Source organism: Pseudophryne corroboree, chromosome 3 (assembly GCF_028390025.1).
Source record: "Pseudophryne corroboree isolate aPseCor3 chromosome 3, aPseCor3.hap2, whole genome shotgun sequence".
Classification (NCBI taxonomy): Eukaryota; Metazoa; Chordata; class Amphibia; order Anura; family Myobatrachidae; genus Pseudophryne; species Pseudophryne corroboree.
In genome coordinates, this window is record NC_086446.1 from 393,180,329 (window position 1) to 393,206,349 (window position 26,021).

The window sequence follows — 26,021 nt, forward strand, 5'->3', positions numbered from 1 at the left end:
GCCCCTGCAGCCCAATCAGCAAGGCTGCCCAGCCCCCAGATCCTGATTACCTCAGCTGAAGGAGCGCGCAGGGCGCGGCATCCCGGCTGCTAGTGACAGCCGGGAATGCAGTGCAGGGCGGCCGTCCGGCGTCTCAGGTTGCTAGGCAACCGGCCGGGAGAATGGGAGTCAGCGGCGGAAGTGACGCACCAGCCCCGCTGCCTTGCAACGGCCGGGAGCCGGCGCGACCCGCCGCTGATTACAGATAGAAAGTTTCTATCATGTCCCCCCTTTCCCTTCTCTCCACCAAACTATACATGTTAAGATCTTTTAGCCTTTCCGGGTTAAGTTTTGTGATGTAGACCATACACCATTTTAGTTGCCCTTCTTTGTACACTCTCTAATGTATTTATAGCCTTCTGGAGATATGGTCTCCAGAACTGGACACAGTATTCCAGATGGGCCGTACCATTGTCCTATACAGTGGCATTATTACTTATTTTTTCCTGCTACTGATTCCCCTCCCTATGCAACCATGCATCTGACTTGCCTTTCTCATTGCTTTGTTGCATTGCTTTCCTGCCTTTAAGTCACTTGAAATAGTGACTCTTAAATCCCTTTCCTCCTCAGTAGCTTCCATTATAGTACCCTTGATAATATATTTAGCCTTTGGGTTTTTGAGACCCAAGTGCATGATTTTGCATTTTTTAGCATTAAACTGCAGTTGCCACATTCTTGACCATTTCTCAAGCCTACCTATGTTATCTTTCATTTGTTTTACCCCTCCCTGTGTCTACCCTGTTGCATATCTTTGTATCATCTGCAAAAAGGCATACTTATCCTTCAATACCATTTGCAATGTCACTAACAAAGATATTAAAGAGGTCCAAGTACAGATCCCTTGGGTACACCACTGGTAACATTTCCCTCCATAGATTGCACTCCATTTACTACAACTGTCTATTTCCTATCCTGCAACCAGGTTCTTATCCATTTATCTATTTTATAATCCACCCCTATGCTTTCAAGTTTATTTAGCAGTCTGTGATGTGGGACAGTGTCAAATGCCATACTGAAGTCTACATATGCTACATCTAGAGCTCCCCCTTGATCTATTATTTTCATCACAGAGTCCAAAAAGTCAATACGATTTGTTTGGCATGATCTCCCACCAGTAAATCCATGCTGTTTTGGATCCTGTAAGTTGTTTGATTTGAGATATTCCACAACTCTTTCTTTTAATAGTTTTTCCATTACTTTCCCTACTACTGATGTAAGGCTTACTGGTCTGTAGTTACTTGCTTTTTACATTTGCTCTTTTCCAGTCCTCTGGAATGGCACCTGTATTTAGTGACTGGTTAAATAATCCTGTTAAAGGTGTCACCAGCACATCTTTTAGCTCTTTTAGTTTCCTTGGGTATATCCTGTCTGGCTCCATGGATTTATACACTTTTGGTTTTGAAATTTCTGTTAGGACCTTCGTCTCTGTAAATGTACTTTCATCTACCTTATTTTTATGAATGTCCTTGCAACTTGACTGTGGCCCCTTCCCTTCTCCTTCTGTAATAAATACTGAGCAAAAATAATTATTTAGGTGATCTGCTATTGCCTTTTCTCCCTCCACCAAATGCTCACTCTCTGTCTTACTGTAAGTCTTATTATTCCTCCATTTGATTTTCTCATTTCACTTATATACTTAAAAAATGTTTTGCCCCCTTTATCTACAGACTGGGCCACTTTCTCCTCAGCTTCTGCCGTTGCACGTCTGATCACTTTCTTAGCATCCTTCCGTCTGTCAAGATACACCTCTTTGTCGTTATTATTTTGAGTCTGTTTGTATTTCCTAAAAGCCATCTTTTTTACTTTCACACTAGTTGATACTTTTTTTGTGAACCACATTGGCTTCCTTTTCCTGGTGCTTTTCCTAACCCTTTTGAATTGATACAAAGGTCTGTTGTCCTAAGTATTGCACTTTTCAGTTTTTCCTACCTCTCCTGCACTCCTTCCAATTTCCTCCAGTCCGCCAGTGAATCACTTAAACATCTCCCCATTTTTGCAAAGTCAGCATTTCTAAAATCCAACACCTTTTTTTTTTTGTGTGTGACAGGGGTTGGATCCTGTCTTTATACTAAACCATACTGCTTGATGATCACTGGATCCCATGTGCTCACCCACATATATGTCTGATATCCTGTCACCATTTGTAAGAATTAAATCTAATATTGAGTCTTTGCGAGTGGGCTCCCTCACCAATTGCTTGAAAAATGCTCACTGTAAGGAATTTAGAAATTTGCCACTTGTAGCTGAACTAGCAAAAGACCCCTCCCAATTTACATCAGGTAAATTAAAGTCTCCCATGATTATGACTTCTCCCTTTAAAGCCATTTTAGTGATGTCCAACAATAGGTTCCTGTGCAAATCCTGCCCCTGGCCTGGTGGTCTATAGATCACCCCAATGCAATAATTTTTTTCCCAAACCTTTGGCTGGCAAACTATTGTCCAGTGATTCCAGTCTTTATATAGCAGAAGTAGTTTGCCGGAAGGTGCTGTCCGTGATGTAACACTCACCGCTTCCCTCTTATCTGATTCATCGATGCGTTTCCCCTGTCAAGCAGGCTTCATCTGGATTTTTGAAATGGAAAAAAAAAACATAAAAACCTGCAACTGTGTTTTGTCTACTTTTGGCCAAGTTTTATTATTTTAAAATGGACTATTATTTATTTTATCTGGTGGGATTGAGTAAGATTGCTCTAGAGGCGCATCACTCCCACACAACCAAAACAAATTAGGGAATGCACACTTGTTGTTTGTCTTCTTTGTGACTGTATGTTTTGTTTTTTTGTTTTATGTACCGGTTGACTCCCAAATTACCAACATATATTTTAACTGATTCATTATTGTGTGACCTTATCATTGAATACATTTTTTCTATATTTACATAAATCCACTCAATTTGTATTTTTAATATGCTGTTTTTTTAATATTGCAAAGGAAAATTTATATGTAAGGGTAAACGTCAGAGGTACCACTCGCTTGCACAGTCTCATGGACTGCATCTGGCTTCACTGACACTGAGGGGTAAATTTACTAAGATTCGTATTTTCCCGTTTGAGGTCAAAGTTCAATCACGAATGACATCGAAAGTGTAAATATGCAACTTTTTGAATTGATTACGACTAATTTACTAAGCTGCCGTATTCTGCATTTTCGGGTTTTCCGATGTCGATGTCATTCGTTTTTTTAGGCAGTGTTTTACGTGAGTGACTTGTAAAACACTGCCGACTTTAATACAATGAATCTCGGCCGGATCTGAGAGCTCCGTGCTGGGCTTCATTGTGCACTTTGTTTAAAAAAAAAATAAAGTTTAAATGTAAAAAAAAAATTGCGTGGGGTCCCCCCTCCTAAGGCAAACCAGCCTCGGGCTCTTTGAGCCGATCCTGGTTGCAGAAATATGGGGAAAAAATGGACAGGGGTTCCCCCATATTTAAGCAACCAGCATCGGGCTCTGCGCCTGGTCCTGGTTCCAAAAATACGGGGGACAAAAAGAGTAGGGGTCCCCCGTATTTTTGAAACCAGCACCGGGCTCCACTAGCTGGACAGATAATGCCACAGCCGGGGGTCACTTTTATACAGTGCCTTGCGGCCGTGGCATCAAATATCCAACTAGTCACCCCTGGCCGGGGTACCCTGGGGGAGTGGGGACCCCTTCAATCAAGGGGTCCCCTCCCCCATCCACCCAAGGGCCAGGGGTGAAGCCCGAGGCTGTCCCCCCCATCCAATGGGCTGCGGATGGGGGGCTGATAGCCTTTGAGAAAAGTGATTGATATTGTTTTTAGTAGCAGTACTACAAGGCCCAGCAAGCCTCCCCCGCAAGCTGGTACTTGGAGAACCACAAGTACCAGCATGCGGCGGAAAAATGGGCCCGCTGGTACCTGTAGTACTACTACTAAAAAAATACCCCAATAAAGACATTACACACACACCTTGAAAGTATAACTTTAATACATCCATCCACACCTCCATATACACATACTTACCTTATGTTCCCACGCAGGTCGGTCCTCTTCTCCAGTAGAATCCATGGTGTACCTGTAGAAAAAATTATACTCACATAATCCATGGTTGAAGGCTCCTCGGTAAATCCTTTTGTAATCCACGTACTTGAAAAAATAAAAAAAACGGATACCCGACTACGAACTGAAAGGGGACCCATGTTTTCACATGGGCCCCCTTTCCCCGAATGCCAGAAACCCACTCTGACTGATGTCTAAGTGGGTTTCTTCAGCCAATCAGGGAGTGCCACGTTGTGGCACCCTCCTGATCAGCTGTGTGCTCCTGTACTGTCTGACAGGCGGCACACGGCAGTGTTACAATGTAGCGCCTATGCGCTCCATTGTAACCAATGGTGGGAACTTTCAGGTCAGCGGTGAGGTCACTTTTGGTCAACCGCTGACCTGAAAGTTCCCACCATTGGTTACAATGGAGCGCATAGGCGCTACATTGTAACACTGCCGTGTGCCGCCTGTCAGACAGTACAGGAGCACACAGCCAATCAGGAGGGTGCCACAACGTGGCACTCCCTGATTGGCTGAAGAAACCCACTTAGACATCAGTCAGAGTGGGTTTCTGGCATTCGGGGAAAGGGGGCCCATGTGAAAACACGGGTCCCCTTTCAGTTCGTGGTCGGGTATCCGTTTTTTTATTTTTTCAAGTACGTGGATTACAAAAGGATTTACCGAGGAGCCTTCAACCATGGATTATGCGAGTATAATTTTTTCTACAGGTACACCATGGATTCTACTGGAGAAGAGGACCGACCTGCGTGGGAACATAAGGTAAGTATGTGTATATGGAGGTGTGGATGGATGTATTAAAGTTATACTTTCAAGGTGTGTGTGTAATGTCTTTATTGGGGTATTTTTTTAGTAGTAGTACTACTACAGGTACCAGCGGGCCCATTTTTCCGCCGCATGCTGGTACTTGTGGTTCTCCAAGTACCAGCTTGCGGGGGAGGCTTGCTGGTCCTTGTAGTACTGCTACTAAAAACAATATCAATCACTTTTCTCAAAGGCTATCAGCCCCCCATCCGCAGCCCATTGGATGGGGGGGACAGCCTCGGGCTTCACCCCTGGCCCTTGGGTGGCTGGGGGGGGACCCCTTGATTGACGGGGTCCCCACTCCCCCAGGGTACCCCGACCAGGGGTGACTAGTTGGATATTTGATGCCACGGCCGCAAGGCACTGTATAATAGTGACCCCCGGCTGTGGCATTATCTGTCCAGCTAGTGGAGCCCGGTGCTGGTTTCAAAAATACGGGGGACCCCTACTCTTTTTGTCCCCCGTATTTTTGGAACCAGGACCAGGCGCAGAGCCCGATGCTGGTTGCTTAAATATGGGGGAACCCCTGTCCATTTTTTTCCCATATTTTTGTAACCAGGATCGGCTCAAAGAGCCCGAGGCTGGTTTGCCTTAGGAGGGGGGACCCCACGCAATTTATTTTTTTTGAAAATTTATAACATTCCCCCCCCCCCTTCCCACTGAAAAACATGCACGGATCTCATGGATCCGTGCATGCCTATACAAACACGGGATAAAAAAGCAGGTCTGTTTTTTTTAGCACTTTTTCACGATTTGTATTTTATCACGGCAGTGTTTGGCAATTGTCGGCAGTGTTTATGTTTTGCACTTTTTAGTAAATTCCCGATTTCTAGCAAATTGCAGGCATATTTGACCGATGGTGTATTGATTCGTGATTTTTTCCTAGGACTTCCAAAATATTACGAATGCCCTCATCACTGCCGTGATTTTTGCTTAGTAAATTACCGAGATAACACTTTGATGAAAAAACGGCATCTCGGTCAAAATCGGGACCTTAGTAAATATACCCCTGAGATGGGTGGCAAATTTTACCAAGGGTTAGGTAAAAACCGACACTGATTACAACTATGTATTGGAGTAATGTCACCATAATACAATGTAATATACCATATATATATATATATATATATATATATATGTCAAGAAAAATTTTGTGTTTTGTGTTCTTTTCTTTCATATAGTGACCCAGATTTATCAAGCCTTGGAGAGTGATAAATTGCATGGTGTCACAACGGGCTGATGGTGGGGCTCCGACAAATAAGCGTCATCTGGAGAAGTGGATGCCACAGCAGGAAGAAATCAAGGAGGTCAGATGTAGTTCCATCTCATATACCTTGGAGCTTAAAGAATGGTCGATTGAAGAATAAAGAATTGCTACCTGATGGAAGTGTCCGAAGAACTTCAGAAGGAGGAAGACTGAAGACAGAAGATTGTATGCTTATCCATTGTGGCTGAAAGACACTGAAGAATGATTGCTTGGCAAACGTGGCTGAAGAACGCTGAAGAATGAAGCCTTAAAGACTTAAAACAGCCACAGAAGTCCAGGGGGCCTCATGCCCCAGAAATCCACCCCCATCTGAGCGAGGTGAGTCCTGCACAAATGTATATTAGATTGTCAGATGGGGGGTGGATTTCTGGGGTGTGGGTTCCCCTGGACTGCTGTGGCTGTTTGGCCTCAGGAGCAACACAGGTTAACACTTACTTTCATATTTCCTTTCATCCCATGTGTGTCTTGTTTCAATGTAACTCATTTCCCACCTTCACTTCTCACTACTTTACCTCTCACTACTTTATTTCTCACCTCATTACCTCTCATTAATTTACCACTGCTATTTTTCAGCAGCCTCTCTCACTAACATGAGGAAAATGTATGGTTCTTGTATAGTACAGGAGCCAAAAAAGAGAGAAGTAAGACTACAAGTCTCTTCTGGGGCCAGAGCCGGCCTTAGGCATAGGCAAACTAGGCAAATGCCTAGGGCATTTGGTATGCTTAGGGGCACCAGCAGCTTCTGCTGATTAAAATGATATGCGGCATGCCTATATTCTGTGTGCGACTGCGGCTGTATCTGCATATGAAATGGAAATCACTGTAATGTAGCATTTCATATGCAGATACAGCCGCAGTCGCACACAGAATATAGGCATGCTGCATATCATTTTAATCAGCAGAAGCTGCTTGTGCGTCCTAGCCACATAGTTATGCAAATAAGATGCATTTTCATAAACAAGAGGCGCCTGGTGTTAGCAGAGCTGCCAGCTGACTCATGCCAGGCATCCCCTGCAGAACTAGCGGCGGCGCTAGGGGGCACCAGCCAAAACCTTGCCTAGGGCATCAAATTGGTTAGGGCCGGCTCTGTCTGGGGCACACTTTTATTGTGAAATATATGGTCTTATAATATTTAAAATGTAACTTTTATTAGTATTCCTCTAAAAAAAAGGGGCTATAAGGCAAAAAGGACAAGAAATGATAAGGGTAATATCAATTATCGAAAGGTTAATCTATCCGATTTTAACATACTTGATTGAATCGGGTGATACAAATCAATCTTACTGGCTCTGTGGGCGAAATTATGTGTGTGTCTCTGATGTTAGAAGAAATACGATCAAAATATGAACAATATATTGGTTACCGTCTTCCGAAGAAATGAAATATACTTATAATAAAAATCTCTCACTAACATGTCTTCCCTTTTTTTCACTATATATTTTTGTACTCCGGTGTTGCCCTGGAGTCACTCAGCTGCTTGCTTAAGTTTAGGGTGTCCCGCTCCCTAGACTTGTACTCCCCAATATGATAGGGACTTGTTCGATTAATGAGGTCACCTGGACGTGGTGGGAAAGCCGTTATTAATGGCCATAACTATGCAAAGAACCTCGCTCAAAATGCTAAATTTTATTGCAATGATTATTATTAATAAATTGGTAGTGTTTGAATTGTGCACCTGCAGCCTTGTCTTTGTATGCAGTACTGAAAGGTCTCCGCAGGGTTGCACCTCTCATTACCAGTGTGCACCCCAGGACCCCTCTCCTATATACCTAATGCTGTGCAATTTCATACACAATAGAAGGCCAGAGACCCCTTCTGCCTGGTGGTAGCACCCACGCCCACCTGTCCTATATATTGGTTTTAATTTGTTTCCTGACATTTTTTAGACTGCATGCAGAGCAAGGTGAGTCCTGCACAAATGTATATCAGATTAGCAGATGGGGGGTGGATTTCTGGGATGTGGGTCCCCCTGGACTACTGTGGCTGTTTGGCCTCAGGAGCAACACAGGTTAACACTTATTTTCATATTTCCTTTCATCCCTATTGTGTGTTGTTTCAGTGTAGCTCATTTCCCACCTTCACTTCTCACTACTTTATTTCTCACCTCGATACCTCTCACTAATTTACCCCTGCTGTTTTCAGCAGCCTCTCTAACCTATCTATACCTTTTCACTACATATTTTTTCACTCCGGTGTTGCCCTAGGATCACTCAGCTGCTCGGGTTTGGGGTGTCCTGCGCCCTAGATTTGTACTCCCTCCCCACCCAATATGTTAGGGACTTGCCCGATTAATGAGGTCACCTGGACGCATTGGACAAGCCATTTATTTATGGCCATAACTATGCGAAGACCCTCGCTCAAAATGCAAAATGTTATTGCAATGATTATTATTAATAAATTGGTAATGTTTGAATTGTGGACCTGCAACCTTGTCTTTGTATGCAGTACTACTGAAAGGTCTCCGCAGGGTCACAACTCTCATTACCAGTGTGCACCCCAGGACCCCTCCCCTATATAAGTGTGGGATGTTTAAAGGATTTTCCCACAATCATATGATTTTCACATGCGGTACAGTATACACATTTATAGCATCCTGATTTTTTTTTTTAGGAAGTGACTTTGGGTACTTGAAGATGCTGAAAACCCTGTTATGTCCGTGTGTACTACGATGTCCCGTATATTGTTTCCTCTCGTAAAGCATGCCTTGGTCTCTGACTCGTGAGGCTCCCAAGATTGCTATCAGTGGCTACTATTGGCTATAATGCTCTTGTAGCTCTTTGTATCATCGGGCTGGCGGTGTTAAATTCCATTTTTCCAAGGTATGTTATCCTTCTGATGTTTCGGTCTGGGGTTTAATAATTCTTCGCGTTGGATGCTCAGAACTTCTTGTTTTTGTTGTTTCGAAAGATTCAGATCATATCCTCTGATGACAAATTGCCTTTCATCTTATACACTCCTTTAACAGTGTTTTCTCGATTACTAGAGAAACGAGCTACCCTCATAGTTAGCAATTTGGGGATTCCTCTTTTCAATTATTAAGGATGATGACTGAAAGGTAATAATGTATTAATTTTATCCGTTCGTTTAGTAAATATTTCTGTGGGAATCTCGTTGTCTCGAATGGTGACTTGTACATCAAGGTAGTGGATAGTTTCTGAACTATATTGATAGGTGAACTTAATTTGTGAATTTCTACTGTTTATCTTTTCTATCATATCCTTAAGTGATTGTCCTCCACCATCCATAAGAGTAAAAAGTCCTCTATAAATTTTGATAAGAGTAAGATGTGACTCATTTTCATCTTCAAAGATTAGATACAACTCCTCTTTGAACATTTAAAATATTAGCATAGCTGGGGGCCATGTTACTTCCCATGGCCCATCCCGCCACTTAGAGGTGTATAAACTAGATATATCCAGGGCTACCAAAATGGTTCCCTTAGGGACTTCACTCACTATTTGTAACTGTAGCAAAAAGCTTGCGGTGTCTTTTTTATATATCTGGGCTGTTTCATGATATGTGGTTGGAGAATGTAATCCAAAAATGTTGATATCGTTGGTATAACGAGTTTCTTGCAAATATAATTGGATGTCCTGGTGAATGCAATATGTCCTTTTGGATCTTAGGTACAGTGTAGATAATTGGAGCGATAGGAGAATCCTGGCTATGCGACTTTCTCAATTTATCTGTAATGTGGCCGGAGTTTTGGGCTTCAGACAACATTTTCTATAATTCACGCATATACAGTACTGTACAGTTGGATTAGATGGTAGTTTGGAATAAGCTTCAGTATCTCGCAGCTGTCGCTCAATTTCATATTTGTAATCTGAGAGATTTTGTATAAATATGGCCCCTCCCTTATCGGCTGGTCGAACAATGATATCACTATAGTTTCTGATATCTCTAAGTGTTTTTCTTTCTTGAGCCATTAGGTTATGATGTTGGTCCATAGAGGTTTGTACAAATTTTGTCACTGAATCATCCTTTAGACGTGTGAAAGTTTTGTTGGAGGGGTTACTGGAGATGGGATCAAAGTGGATTTTCCAATTTTTGTAGTGAGCTTTTCAGTTGGTGTCATTTGTTCAGGTTCCGTCTCTGTTTGGAATGCGATACAAATCAGTTTTCCATGTCAGATCTTTATTACAGTTCAGGGGATAACATATCAGGGAACCAATGCAATAGCCAGTATGGCTTGCTTGTTCCTGAGCCCACCAGGGCCCGTGCAGCTTCTGGACAGAGTCCGCTTGCTCAGCAGACTGTCAAAACGATGTTTGTAGACATGTGGAACCACACTTTTACATTTTAAAAACGGCAGTAATGTATGCAGTGACTATAAGGTCCACTCATTTATTTGAGTTTTTCTTTTTGCATGCTATGTTTTAAAATAAGCATTGTTAGTATGTATATTTGTATAGCTATGCATTAATGTTAATTATGTGCATGTATATAATTTATTAATTCTTTTACTTAATTAAAGTATATGTTTTTTAAGGGTGTGGTTCCTTGGGTCGACAGTAACTAGGTCGAAAGTCATTAGGTCAACAGCTGAAATAGGTCGACCCAGTCATTAGGTTGACATAGAAAAGAAATATTGAAAAAAGTATACTGGCGCTAGTAGAAGTTTCTCCAATGTTAATAACAGAAACGTGGATGAATTAAAACATGTAAATAATTTATTCACTAAACAGTAAAAAATAATAACATATCACTTAAAAACAAATAAGATTGGGCATAGATTGAAGCTGAGAATCAGAATGAAAATAGCTGCTAATATGCATCCACATGTGATCCCGGACTGAAAGATGAAGTTCCCTGGGGAAGAATATTGTTTAAATATAGCTGGTGTTACCCATGGCGATGGAGTCCTCCAAATGCTTGGAAAATAACAGCAGGCAAGCTGTGGTGTTTTGTGCAGAGGCTGGTTATCTCCAATCGGTGCTGTAGTGCTACAGTCCAACAGAGAAATTTCCAAGGCAAGGAATATTCGTGTTAAAAGTCCATATCTGGATCCTCACAGGGTGGAATGCATGTGATGATGGCAGCTTGTCACTTAACGCGTTTCCCTAGGCACGGTCACCTAGCTTCATCAGAAGTATAACTGTTATGATCCAGATACTCAGGTCAGGGGAGATCTTATACGATGGAACCTGAGTTTCTGGACGTAATGCTGGGAAAGGGAAATGGAATGGGAATAGCCCCTGGCACCCTACCTCCGTTGTCTCACCCGTGCTGTCAGTACACTCTTGCGAGACTATGGTTTCTTGAGCCCAAGGCAGCTGCATTTGAAGGGCGGATTACGTCTGCCCAACTCCGATGCCCCCTCAGGTCTTAATGAGAGACAAAGAGTGAACTGAGACAGGGTGATGACAAGGGGCCCTCTAACTGAACAACAAGGCCAGGGGCTACTGGTAAACCTGAAACTAAAAGTATGCGCGGATAACCGCCAAGGAAAAGAACAACCAAAATTCCACTTGCCCACTCTCCTACACGGCACCGCCGAGTACCGGAGAGGACTGTGGTAGCGGAAACCTCCGCAAAAGCACTAGAACAAAGGAATAATACTAAAGTGGCTAAGGCCACAACATGCGGCAGGGCCGCAACTCACGGAACCAAAAGAGAGCTTCAAACGAATGCCACAGATGACTTAGGACCAGAAGCACTCCTTAGGATCAGGAAACCAACTCCAAGATTCTGCAACTCTGAGGACTGAAGGGACCGGACACAGCAAACCAGGAACAGACTTTCACCAAACAACAGGCAGCATGCAGGAAGCTATGACCGGCGTCTGTGTGAGGCACTGAGGAGAGATTTAACAGGGAGCCCTCCAATCAGAATGCAGAACCTAATTAACACTAAATGTCGTGCAGCTGCCGTGCTGCACAACCAGAGAACAAGTGTATGTATTTAATTAATAATCCCTGCAACGGGGAACGCGGTGCGCCTGTGGCGTCCCCGTTGCTAGGGTCCCGGCGGCTCGGCGCGCCCGGCGGCTAGCGCGCACGGCGTCCTAGCGTTGCTAGGAACCCGGCAGCTAGCGCGCACGGCGTCCCTAGTTGCTAGGCGCCGGACAGGGAGGAGGCTTGATGTTGCAGGTTGATAACCACACCTTATCTCCCACCTTAAAAGTGCAAGGACGTCGGAGCCTATCAGAAAATCTCTTTTCACGGAAGGCAGCTTTTTTCAGGGCAAGGTGCACTCTTCTCCAAATAGTTCTGAGATGGGAGGTTAAGGTCAAGGAGGAGACTGGAGAATGATGGAAAAAAGAGTTGGCTCTAGGATGAAAACCAAAGACTGAAAAGAATGGGGACTCCTTGGTGGAGGAATGACAGGAGTTATTATAAGCAAACTCGGCTAAAGGAAGAAATTCAGACCAATCATTCTGGAGTTTGGCCGAATACAAACGTAAATATTGTTTTAATGACTGGTTGACTCGTTCGGTTTGCCCGTTAGACTGTGGATGGTAACCAGATGTTAAAGACAGTTTCATATTCAGTGAGGCACAAAAACGTTTCCAGAATCGTGCGATAAATTGCGGACCCCGATCAGAGACAATATCAGTGGGCAAACCATGGAGCCTGAACACATGACGAAGGAACAAAACTGCCAACCCTTGAGCAGAGGGTAATCGGGGAAGAGCAATGAAATGAGCCATTTTACTAAAACGGTCCACTACCACCCAAATGACTCGACATCCGGCTGAAAGCGGAAGGTCCACCACGAAATCCATGGATATATGTGACCATGGCCTGAGAGGAACGGCTAAAGGCATGAGTTGCCCGATCGGCAACGAACGAGGGACCTTATGCTGTGCACAAACCTGACAGGAGTGGACAAATTCTTTTACGTCTTTAGAAAGACTAGGCCACCATACCGAGCGAGAGACCAGCTCCAAGGTTTTAGTGATACCCGGATGACCCGAGACCTTGTTGTCGTGAAACTCAGCTAAAACAGTGCCTCTCAAAAATTCAGGGACAAAAAGACGACCAGCAGGAATAAGTCTAGGAGCTTGGTGTTGAAGCTGGTTTAACTGAGTAAACAAATCCTGTGTGAGGCCTGCTCGGATGACTGAAGATGGAACTATGGGGGTATTAACAGGATGGCTATTGTGAACCGGAATAAAGCAACGTGACAGGGCATCAGCTTTCGTATTCTTGGAACCAGGCCTGAAGGTGATAATAAACCTGAAACGAGTAAAAAACAATGCCCAACGTGCCTGCCGAGCATTAAGCCGTTTAGCTGACTCAATATATTGCAGGTTCTTATGGTCAGTAAATACAGTAATAGTATGCCTAGCTCCCTCCAGCCAATGTCTCCACTCCTCAAAAGCCCATTTTACTGCCAGTAATTCCCGATTACCAACGTCATAGTTGGATTCTGCGGAGGAGAATTTCCTGGACATGAAGGCACAGGGATGTAGTTCCTGAGACTCCGGATCTTCCTGAGAAAGGATAGCCCCCACTCCAACCTCTGAGGCATCAACCTCCACAATAAAGGGAAGCTCTGGATTAGGATGTCTGAGGACAGGAGCCGAGACAAAGGCCTGCTTCAAGGCCCGAAAGGCAGACTCAGCTTCAGGCGACCAATTGGAAGGATCCGCTCCTTTTTTAGTCAAAGCAACTATGGGAGCGACCAGGTCAGAAAAAGTGTGAATGAACCGCCTATAATAGTTTGCAAACCCTAAAAAGCGCTGAATTGCTTTTAAATTAGTGGGTTGCGCCCAATCAAGAATGGCCTGGAGTTTTTTCGGTTCCATGCAAAATCCCTGGGGAGAAATAACGTACCCCAAGAAAGACACTTCTGTGATGTGAAAATCACACTTCTCAAGCTTAGCAAATAAATGATTCTCCCGTAGTTTTTGAAGAACCAGACGCACCTGGGTAACATGTTGTTCCACAGACTCAGAATATATCAAAATGTCATCTAAATAAACGACCACGAACTTCCCAAGGAAATCACGGAGAACATCGTTGATGAGGTTTGAAAAACCGCCGGAGCATTTGACAGGCCAAACGGCATCACCAGGTATTCATAGTGACCCGACTGAATGCTAAAAGCCGTCTTCCACTCATCCCCAGATCTTATTCGGATGAGGTTGTAAGCTCCTCTAAGATAAATTTTTGAAAAGATCACGGCGGAGCGTAATTGATCAAAAAGCACAGAAATCAATGGTAAAGGATAGGTGTTCTTAACCGAAATTTTATTCAGAGCCCGAAAATCAATACATGGTCTGAGTGACCCATCTTTTTTCTCAACAAAGAAAAAACCTGCACTCAACGGAGATTTCGAAGGCCCAATAAAGCCTTTTTTCAGACTTTCCTGAATGTAATCATTCATGGCCGTTGTTTCTGGCCCGGACAAGGCATATAATCTCCCCTTGGGTAAAGTGGCACCAGGTATTAATTCAATTGCACAGTCATAAGACCGATGGGGAGGCAGAATGTCAGCATTGCCTTTTGAGAACACATCGGCAAAATCCTGATACTCCACAGGAATAAATTCTGTGGCGACTGCTGCAACCCGGACGGGATGGGAAATACATTCCTTAACACAAAAAGGACCCCATTGAGATATCTCCCCAGACCGCCAATCAATGGTGGGATTATGAAAGGCAAGCCAAGGGTGACCCAAAACTACAGGAACTGCCGGACAATGAGTAAGGTAAAATTCTATGTCTTCTGAATGTAAGGCCCCTACTGTCAAAAATACTGGAGGTGTGCGGTGAGTAATTATCCCATTGGAAAGCGGACCCCCATCCAGTCCGTGCATGGTAATACGTTTTTCCAATGGTATCTGTGGAATGCCTAAAGCCTTAGCCCAAGCTAAATCCATAAAATTTCCTGCAGCTCCACTGTCGACGAAGGCCGACACCAACGAACTGAGGCTGCCAAAGGAAATTTTAACAGGAACTAAAAGAGAATCATTTGAGGAGATAAGCTGCAGACCCAAGTGAACCCCCTCACAATTCACTTGGTCAGAGCGTTTCCCGACTTATTCGGGCAGTTACGAGCAATATGTCCTTTACCACCACAATACAAACAGAAACCAGACGTTAATCTTCTGGATCTTTCCTCTGGGGACAGCCGGGAGAGACCCATCTGTATGGGCTCCTCGAGGTCCTCAGGAAAGGTATAAACACAAGGACTTGGTCTAACAGTTGTTCCTCTTTCAGCCCTCTGCTCTCGGAGACGACGATCTATTTTAATAGCTAGCTCCATGAGTTTGTCGAGAGTCTCAGGAGCGGGGTACTGAAGGAGACTGTCTTTAATAAGTTCTGACAAACCGAGGCGAAACTGACTGCGCAGGGCAGGGTCATTCCAGCCACAGTCGTTCGACCAACGGCGAAATTCGGTACAATATACCTCTGCTGGATTTTTGCCTTGTTTAAGGGCACGCAGGTGACTCTCAGCTGAAGCCTCTCTATCTGGGTCATCATATAATAGGCCTAGAGATTTAAAAAATGCGTCTACCGACAACAAGGCAGGATCATCTGCTCTTAACCCAAACGCCCAGGTCTGAGGATCACCCTGGAGCAATGACATTACAATCCCAACCCGCTGAGACTCAGTACCAGAGGAACGAGGCCTTAACCGAAAATAAAGCTTACAAGCTTCCTTAAAATTAAAAAACTCTTTTCGGGTCACCCGAGAAACGGTCGGGTAGGTGCATTTTTGGTTCTGGGACCACATTCGGGGAGGCTCGCAAAAGATCTTCTTGCGATTTCACCCGAAGAGATAGGTCCTGAACCATCTGAGTTAGTTCTTGAATTTGGTTGACCAAAAGCTGACCGGGATTCGGCCCTAACCCTGCCGGATTCATGAAGCCGAATTTTAGACTAACCAAAACAAAGAATGGAAAAAATTAGACCCCTTTTTTTTTTTTTTTATGTTTTGGGTCGGTAATAATGTTATGATCCAGATACTCAGGTCAGGGGAGATCTTATACGATGGAACCTGAGTTTCTGGACGTAATGCTGGGAAAGGGAAATGGAATGGGAATAGCCCCTGGCACCCTACCTCCGTTGTCTCACCTTGCTGTCAGTACACTCTTGCGAGACTATGGTTTCTTGAGCCCATGGCAGCCGCGTTTGAAGGGCGGATTACGTCTGCCCAACTCCGATGCCCCCACAGGTCTTAATGAGAGACAAAGAGTGAACTGAGACAGGGTGATGACAAGGGGCCCTCTAACTGAACAACAAGGCCAGGGGCTACTGGTAAACCTGAAACTAAAAGTATGCGCGGATAACCGCCAAGGAAAAGAACAACCAAAATTCCACTTGCCCACTCTCCTACACGGCACCGCCGAGTACCGGAGAGGACTGTGGTAGTGGAAACCTCCGCAAAAGCACCAGAACAAAGAAATAATACTAAAGTGGCTAAGGCCACAACATGCGGCAGGGCCGCAACTCACGGAACCAAAAGAGAGCTTCAAACGACTGCCACAGATGACTTAGGACCAGAAGCACTCCTTAGGATCAGGAAACCAACTCCAAGATTCTGCAACTCTGAGGACTGAAGGGACCGGACACAGCAAACCAGGAACAGACTTTCACCAAACAACAGGCAACATGCAGGAAGCTATTACCGGCGTCTGTGTGAGGCACTGAGGAGGGATTTAACAGGGAGCCCTCCAATCAGAATGCAGAGCCTAATTAACACTAAATGTCGTGCAGCTGCCGTGCTGCACGACCAGAGAACAAGTGTATGTATTTAATTAATAATCCCTGCAACGGGGAACGCGGTGCGCCTGTGGCGTCCCCGTTGCTAGGGTCCCGGCGGCTCGGCACGCCCGGCGTCCTAGCGTTGCTAGGGACCCGGCGGCTAGCGCGCACGGCGTCCTAGCGTTGCTAGGGACCCGGCAGCTAGCGCGCACGGCGTCCCTAGTTGCTAGGCGCCGGACAGGGAGGAGGCGCCGGACCACGGCGCCTAACAATAACTCAGTCTGAATATGGGATCTATTTAAACCCCTTTAAACACCTAATGCCCATCAGGTGTGATACAACTAATTATTTCAATCATCCACAGAATTTAATAAAATGTACTACTTATTATAATAAATATGAGTATTAGGCAGTTTGGGAGGCAAACCCACATAAAATTCTAAAGAAACAGCTTTATTTACTATAAAGAAATAGAAATCATTTAAACAACAAGCAGGGTCAGGGGTCAGGATAGTCATGTGACTCATCAATAAACAGAGGACAGAACACCTATATTGGTGGTTATCCTCTAAACTGAGGATATATTTAGAGGATAACCACCAACATTAAGTAACATGAATGATTTACAAGTATCACTTAGCACAGCAGAGTATTCCTCAGAATTATTCTAAATTATTTAAATATGTTATGGCAGTGATGGCCCTGGCAATCCTTGTGCATGATATGTGTTCACAGACGCATATTTGTGTTAAATAATTTTTTGTCATTTGCCACTTAAGCCACAAGATGGCAATGTTTCAGCATTTGTTTAGAGTACTTTATTGAAAAACTAAATAGAAGGACTTCAGCAGCTGCCCTCCCCTCATCTCTCTTGGCCAGCTAACATATTACAATTCTGTCTAATAGTTTAACCTTTCTGATAAAATGGTCATATGATATTAAGGGGGAGGGGGGTATTTGTCAAAGCTTGGGGGAGATAAAACACCAACAAATCAGGTTCTGTAATTTTTTTAAACACCGTCTGTAAAATGACAGAAGTTGATTGGTTGGTACTTTATCTCCCTCCACTTTATCTCTGTTCAGGATTTTATACATCTTCCCCATAGTAATGTCTGAGTAGTCTATATTATGTCTTTTTGTAGGTGCCTGCATAATTAAAAAATGAATTAATACCTAATTAATAGCATTTCATACTTCATTATCCTCCCATATCCTGCGGGAGACACACAATTTTTCTGGTAGTTCCCTGCACCCCTGGAAGAGTGGGTACCCCTCCCACCTCCCACCCACTTCCTAGTGGAATCCGAGGTTAGTGTGCACAGGGCCAGCTGGATAATAACGCAAGTTACGCAGCCGCATATGGCGCCAAGCTCTTTAGGGCGCTGTCTCCCACTGCCACTATACAGAGAAGGACTTCACTGACTTCTCAGTCTCACCCATGGCTTCTGCTGTCTGCCAGCGCCTCTTGGTCACAACCCTACCATTGATTAATCCTCTTGTAATGGCGGCTCTGAGTCTGCTGCAAGCTGCTCCCGGAGTGTCTGTGTTCTCGGCTCTGCTCCCTGCACCTTGCTATGGCCAATGTCTCCGCAAGGGCGTAGCTACAATAGGTACAGGGAATGCAGCTGCTATGGGGCCTAGGCCGCCTCTGGGGCCCGGCCCTCCCCCTGCACCTATCTGTGCTGCCAGCAGTGGCGGGCTGGTACAAATTGATAGTGCTATGGCTGTTGGTGCACTGTGTATGCATTAATGTGTAATGTTCCTCTGCCTGCCTTCCAGCAGCACTTTTCCCAGAAAGAGAGTATCACTGTACACTGCAGCTCCGCCTCCGCCCATCCACGTCCCGCCCTCACTAGCCTGTAGTCACGCCTCCTGGCTGCCTAAATACTCCCACCACCCGCCCTGCTGTGACCCTCCTCCATTCAGTGATCCATAATCCCCAGTGACCCAGCGCCCCGCATACTGTGAGAAGGCAGCGCCCAGTGCTGACCCAGCTGCAGCAGCACAACACTGGCCGGCGAGGTACCTGCAGATTCATGTGTCTCTCTCCCGGGGACCTCTGTTCGTATCTGTGGACGGATCACAGGCGCTGTATTACACATCCTTGCTGCCCCTGCACATGATGAAAGAGGAGGGTGAGCGGGCTTGAGCCATCCTCTCTCACACGGAACCAATTTTAAGGCACATCTGCTGTTCCTGGCCGGCTCCGTCTCTCCTCATTGTTACTGATGCTGGGAGGAGGTGTGGCTGAGCCTGCAGGGACATCCCCGGACCACGGCCATATCTCCTCCCTGTGTCAGTGAGGAGAGAGACGGAGCAAGCCTGGGAGAGCAGAAATGTGCCTGCAGTGCACATAAAGCAGCCAACGGGGACTGAAGGTGAGTGTCCCCCCGTCAGCTCCACCCGCTCTCTGTTCATCGGGCATAGAGGGTTGAGCTAGGGAGTTGACTAAGTGTGTGTGTGGAGGGAGGGGTTGAGATTGAAGTAGTTTCTATTTAGGGGAAGGGGGGGTTTAGAGCAGTTTCGATTTAGAACTGAGATTAGTATGGCATGGTGGAAGGGGGGCACTAGGGGCCCCGTGGAAATTGTGCTATGGGGTCCCCAAAGATATAGCTATGCCCCTGTGTCTCCGTCAAGCCTGCTGCACCCACTGCAAAAAGTTCAGGGACATTCGCTGCGAGGGAGAGAAGATGGAGGAGCAGCAGCAAGGCGTTGGGTGACGACGAGTGGCACAACATGTGGCCTCCCGCCTACAAGCACCCAGTCTGTAGCCTGCCTTCCTGAGCCCCTGACACTGAGGAGGAGACACTTCACCTACGGATCCCGGCCCCAGCATAAGCACAACACAGGGCCAGCTGCAGTATTTGCACTGAAGGGAGACGGAGCAGTCTGGAAGAGACTACTATCAAGGAGATCTGTGTCCGTCAGGCAGGGGTGTATCTAGGTGCCCGAGCGCCCATGGCAAAATAAGGGACTGCCCCCCCCCCAGGGACACAGAGGGGAAGTTACAGGGGAGGGGAGGGACACTGAGGGGGAGTTGCAAGGAGGCTGAGAGCAGGGACACTGAGGGGGAGTTATAGGGTTGGGTGAGGACATGGAAACAGAGTGGGAGTTATAGGGTGGGTGAGGGCAGGGACACTGAGGGGGAGCCTGCAATACACACTTCCCCTCCCTTTCCTCCCCACATAGTAACATCCAGTGCAGCACTCACTTGAGTCAAGCTCCCCGACCAAGACCAGTTCTCACGCAACACACGGGCTGCTTCCCTGTCTCGGAGACAAAGTCCCCGCATTGCCCCAACCGGGAGACCAGCGGCAGCTGAAAAGACCTTAACACGACTCTCTCTCTCTCCTTCTGTACAGGGCTCTTGCACAGCAGCTAAAGGAGCGGGAGGTACTGGTGGGCAGGCAGGCATAGATGAAACAGCCTGACAGACCAGTGAAACAGGCAGCAGCAGGAGGTGGCGCTATACGTGGCTGCATACAGGGGCGGATAGGGATGGAAAACCAGCCCGGGATATTTCTGGAAGCAGCCCTAGTAGAGGCAATACCGTAAATAAATGCATGTACCCCCACAGAGTACCCTGAAACCTCCAATACCCACATATAGCCAAGAGAAACCCAATACTAGCAGAGACAGGCAGATGGGAGAAAGAGACAAATAGGGAAGAGAGACAGACAGATGATGTGAGAGGACAGTGGGAAGAGAGACACAGATCAAAGAGACTGACAGGAAGAAGAAAGATACAGAGAGCAGAGTGACAGAGGGAGGAGAGACAGATGGACAGTAAAGATACAGACGGAAGGGAGGGACAGTCAGACAGAACATACAGACAGAGGGAAGAGATAGAACCATGCCTGGTCACATCACTCGGGCAGTGCTGGAAATGGGGTACAGACAACTTTAAGTTCTGCATGCAGTGGCAGATAGGAAGATGCACTGCGCATACGCCAATCTATGAAGAAGAAAAAAACAGCTTTGTCTTCATTCGTCAGCACTGTCTGAATGTGATAAACAGTGCTGCTGGGTGTTTTAGGCAGCAGCTTCAATACTGAATTCACGTAAAAAAACGTGGCGGGCGGTAATGTTAATTAACATAATTAAAAATTAATGTTGATAAATGGGGGATATGGTGAGGGAAAGAAGGTGTCAGAGAGACATGGGGTGATAGAGACAGAGACGGGTGGGGGGCAGAGAGACAGAGGGGTAATGGATACAGACATGGGGGGTGTTGGTGTCAGAGAGACAGAGGGGTAATGGATACAGACACGGGGGGGTGTCAGAGAGACAGAGGGGTAATAGAGACAGACACGTGGCGGGGGGGTCTATGTCAGAGAGACAGAGGGGTAATAGAGATAGACACAGGTGGAGGGGTGTCAGAGAGACAGAGGGGTAATAGAGATAGACACGGGGGGGGGGGGTTGGTGTCAGAGAGACAGAGGGGTAATAGAGATAGACACGGGGGGAAGGGGGCGGTGTCAGAGAGACAGAGGGTGATAGAGATAGACACGGGGGGGGGGGTTGGTGTCAGAGAGACAGAGGGGTAATAGAGATAGACAGGGGGGGGCGGTGTCAGAGAGACAGGGTGATAGAGACATAGTGAGGAAAAGGAGGAGTCAGAGAGGCAGAGAGGCAGAAGTAAGGGGTGGGCTGGAGAAATAGGGCAGACAGGCTTGTCTCTGATCACCTACCCCCTCTTCTACTGCCACTGGCCGTTCCCAGTGCACTCCACAAGGCTCCACATCAGAGATCTGCAGAGTCCGTGCCCGTGCTGCAGCTTCAGTGATCATAGCAAGTGTAGAGGCAGGGGTGGGGCAACAGCCACACATACATAGTGCAGCGCACTACAAATGCTGACTGCTGTTAAAGACTGTACGCTGCCTTACTATTTAAAAAGGCAGCATGCAGCATGGCACACAGATTTACTAACGGTGCGCATCTCACATCGGCACGGCAGGAGCGGACATCAGGGAGACCAGAGCTCTCGCTCCGCCCACGTTACACCTCCAATTACCGTGAGTTAAATGTCATCTGATGATAACTGCTCCGATGGTTTTAAAGTCCCACCCCGCTGATTTAATATAAGCTGGCAGCAGCTTCCGCGGCCGTTTTCTGAGCAGAAGCCGCCTCTAGTGACCAGCAGCCATTCCCCAAATCTGAGTGCTCCGATCGCGGTAGCGGCAGTCCCCGGCTCTGCGCAGATTGCACTATGTGCATCGGCCCAGCAGAAGTGGGGTAGGGCCGGCTCACCTGTGACTCGCATGGTGGGGTACCTGGCTGCATACGGCGCCATCTGTTGCCGCTACTCACTTCATTGACCTGTCAGCATGATTCACATGCGGATCCATTCCCTACCCGCCAGTGTCTCCTTGTCCCCGTGCTCTGTAATCCACTGCTGCGCTGCTGTTAAGGTGAGCCGGCTGTGTGTTGTCCCCCCCCTCTTAACACAGCTCTGGGAGCGCCGTGGGTGGCACAGCCAGGCAGCGCCCCCTCTCGGCCGGCGCCCCTGGCGAGTGCCATCCTCGCCAAACAGTAGATACGCCCCTGCCGTCAGGGTGAGTGCAGGTGTATACCTGCACTAGCTGACTCTCTCTATTCCTCACCTCTCCTCTCTCTCTCTTCTCCTCTCCTCTCTATCTTGTTCTCACCTCTCTCTCTATCATCCTCCCCCCCCCTCTCTCTCTTTCTCTTGTTCTCACCCCTCTTTCTCTCTATTGTCCTAACCTCTCTCTCACGTGATCCTCTCTCTCTTGTCATCACCTCTATCTCTCTTTTTCTTCACTCCTCTCTGTGACTCTCTCATCCTCACCCCTCTCTAATTCTCTCATCCTCATCCCCTCTCTCCTGTCCTCACCTCTCTCTCTTGTCCTCACCTCTATCTCTCTTTGTCTTCACTCCTCTCTGTCACTCTCTCATCCTCAGCCCTCTCTCATTCTCTCATCCTAACCCCCTCTCTCTTGTCCTCACCTCTCTTTTTCTCTTGTCCTCACCTCTCGCTCGTCCTCACCTCTCTCCCTTGTCCTCACCTCTCTCTCGTCCCACCTTTCTCTCTTGTACTCACCTCTCTCTCTCTCATCCTCATCCCTATCTCACTCCCTTGTCCTCACCCCCTCTCTCTTATCCTTACCTCTCTCTCTCTCTCTCACTCTCTCATCCTCACCTCTCTCTCTCTCTCTTGTCCTCATCTCTCTCCCTGCCTTGTCCTCACCTCTCTCTCTCTACACTGTACTCTGGAATGGACACACCTGTATCCAGTGAGCAACACCATGAGGGCAAAAATATCTGCCTAATAATCTAAATCTATGGCTAAAATGCCCAAATATAAACTACAAATATATACGTAACAAGGCAATTAATAAAACCTGCAAGAAGACATGCACCAGGGGCCGATTGAGCCACCGGTACAGTGGGAAAGTTCTCGCTGGATTGGTCCCATGGCTCCCTCTGCCAGACAGGCTGACACTGATTGCAGGCTCAGACTAATTAATATGTCTGCCAGTACCGGCTGCTGCGCCAATTATGGGGCAATTGTGTATGTTTAATATTTTTCCTGTGGGGGCCAAAATGTGTTGTTATTTTTTTTCTTGTGGTGGCCAAAGAGTTTTATTTTTTCCTCTGGGGGCAATTGTGTTTTTTTCCCATGTGGAGGCCAATATATTTGTGGAGGCCAATGTGAAAGGTAGGCAGAATCAGCCCTAACGAATTTGGTGCCCTAGGCGAGATTTTGGCTAGTGCCCGCTAGCAGATAATCCCACCACCAATAAAGCATTCTATAGTAGCAGCAACTGGGGTACAGACATCCCATACTCTATGGAGACACAGTGACAGCAGGCAGCAGCACACTGATAGAATTTCTGAGGAACTGACACTAACAGATTGCTGCATGTGACATGCATGTTTCATGTCCTGTTTATACACTGTTGTGGGTGTGTTCCTAGTCACATATGTGTATACATACAGTAAACTCACTCCCCTGCTCCTCCAGCAGCAGCACTCAGCTGTTGTCCGCTTATGTCATGGGATGTCTATTGTGCTGGTTTTCCCAGGGTGTGGGGGTTATGACATATCAGTAAAGTGGGTAGGGGTTAAACTAGAGATGAGCGGGTTCGGTTTCTCTGAATCCGAACCCGCACGAACTTCATGTTTTTTTTCACGGGTCCGAGCGACTCGGATCTTCCCGCCTTGCTCGGTTAACCCGAGCGCGCCCGAACGTCATCATGACGCTGTCGGATTCTCGCGAGACTCGGATTCTATATAAGGAGCCGCGCGTCGCCGCCATTTTCACACGTGCATTGAGATTGATAGGGAGAGGACGTGGCTGGCGTCCTCTCCATTTAGATTAGGAGAGAGAGAGAGAGATTGACCTGAGGCTGATACTGTAGAAGAGAGTGCAGAGTTTAGTGACTGACCACAGTGACCACCAGCAGTGCAGTTGTTTTATTTAATATATCCGTTCTCTGCCTGAAAAAAACGGTACACACAGTGACTCAGTCACATACCATATCTGTGTGCACTGCTCAGCCCAGTGTGCTGCATGCCTGCATCATCTATGTATATATTATATATCTGACTGTGCTCAGCTCACACAGCTTATAATTGTGGGGGAGACTGGGGAGCACTGCAGTGCCAGTTATAGGTTATAGCTGGAGCCAGGAGTACAAGACAGTCACATACCATATCTGTGTGCACTGCTCAGCCCAGTGTGCTGCATCATCTATGTATATATTATATATCTGACTGTGCTCAGCTCACACAGCTTATAATTGTGGGGGAGACTGGGGAGCACTGCAGTGCCAGTTATAGGTTATAGCAGGAGCCAGGAGTACATATTATATTAAAATTAAACAGTGCACACTTTTGCTGCAGGAGTGCCACTGCCAGTGTGACTGACCAGTGACCTGACCACACTGACCACCAGTATAGTTAGTAGTATACTATATTGTGATTGCCTGAAAAAGTTAAACACTCGTCGTGTGACTTCACTTGTGTGGTGTTTTTTTTTTTATTCTATAAAAAACTCACTCTGCTGACAGACAGTGTCCAGCAGGTCCGTCATTATATAATATATATACCTGTCCGGCTGCAGTAGTGATATATATATATTTTTTATATCATTATTTATCATCCAGTCGCAGCAGACACAGTACGGTAGTTCACGGCTGTAGCTACCTCTGTGTCGGCACTCGGCAGTCCATCCATAATTGTATACCACCTACCCGTGGTTTTTTTTTCTTTCTTCTTTATACATACATACTACTACATCTCTTTATCAACCAGTCTATATTAGCAGCAGACGCAGTACAGTACGGTAGTTCACGGCTGTGGCTACCTCTGTGTCGGCACTCGGCAGTCCGTCCATAATTGTATACCACCTAACCGTGGTTTTTTTTTCTTTCTTCTTTATACATACATACTACGACATCTCTTTATCAACCAGTCTATATTAGCAGCAGACACAGTACAGTACGGTAGTTCACGGCTGTGGCTACCTCTGTGTCGGCACTCGGCAGTCCGTCCATAATTGTATACCACCTAACCGTGGTTTTTTTTTCTTTCTTCTTCATACATACATACTACGACATCTCTTTATCAACCAGTCTATATTAGCAGCAGACACAGTACAGTACGGTAGTTCACGGCTGTGGCTACCTCTGTGTCGGCACTCGGCAGTCCGTCCATAATTGTATACCACCTAACCGTGGTTTTTTTTCTTTCTTCTTTATACATACATACTACGACATCTCTTTATCAACCAGTCTATATTAGCAGCAGACACAGTACAGTACGGTAGTTCACGGCTGTGGCTACCTCTGTGTCGGCACTCGGCAGTCCGTCCATAATTGTATACCACCTAACCGTGGTTTTTTTTTCTTTCTTCTTCATACATACATACTACGACATCTCTTTATCAACCAGTCTATATTAGCAGCAGACACAGTACAGTACGGTAGTTCACGGCTGTGGCTACCTCTGTGTCGGCACTCGGCAGTCCGTCCATAATTGTATACCACCTACCCGTGGTTTTTTTTTCTTTCTTCTTTATACATACATACTACTACATCTCTTTATCAACCAGTCTATATTAGCAGCAGACACAGTACAGTACGGTAGTTCACGGCTGTGGCTACCTCTGTGTCGGCACTCGGCAGTCCGTCCATAATTGTATACCACCTAACCGTGGTTTTTTTTTCTTTCTTCTTTATACATACATACATACTACGACATCTCTTTATCAACCAGT

The 26,021-nt window shown here is 46.2% G+C and overlaps 1 long non-coding RNA gene across 4 annotated transcripts in view; it reads right to left on the reverse strand.

The window, feature by feature from the left end:
* The window catches only part of LOC135057824 (uncharacterized), an 87,708-nt gene that overhangs the window by 22,324 nt on the left and 39,363 nt on the right, over window positions 1-26,021 (reverse strand). Inside the window, exons 1-4 of one of the 4 annotated variants that reach the window (XR_010244388.1) lie at window positions 21,472-22,208; window positions 18,807-18,893; window positions 6,235-6,317; window positions 2,548-2,601 (exon numbers count right to left, since the gene is read on the reverse strand). This is a non-coding gene — a long non-coding RNA (uncharacterized LOC135057824). Of the gene's footprint in view, window positions 1-2,457; window positions 2,602-6,234; window positions 6,318-18,806; window positions 18,894-19,991; window positions 20,369-21,471; window positions 22,209-26,021 lie in introns of those variants that run through there. The other 3 variants (XR_010244389.1, XR_010244387.1, XR_010244390.1) reach the window with 3 other exon arrangements.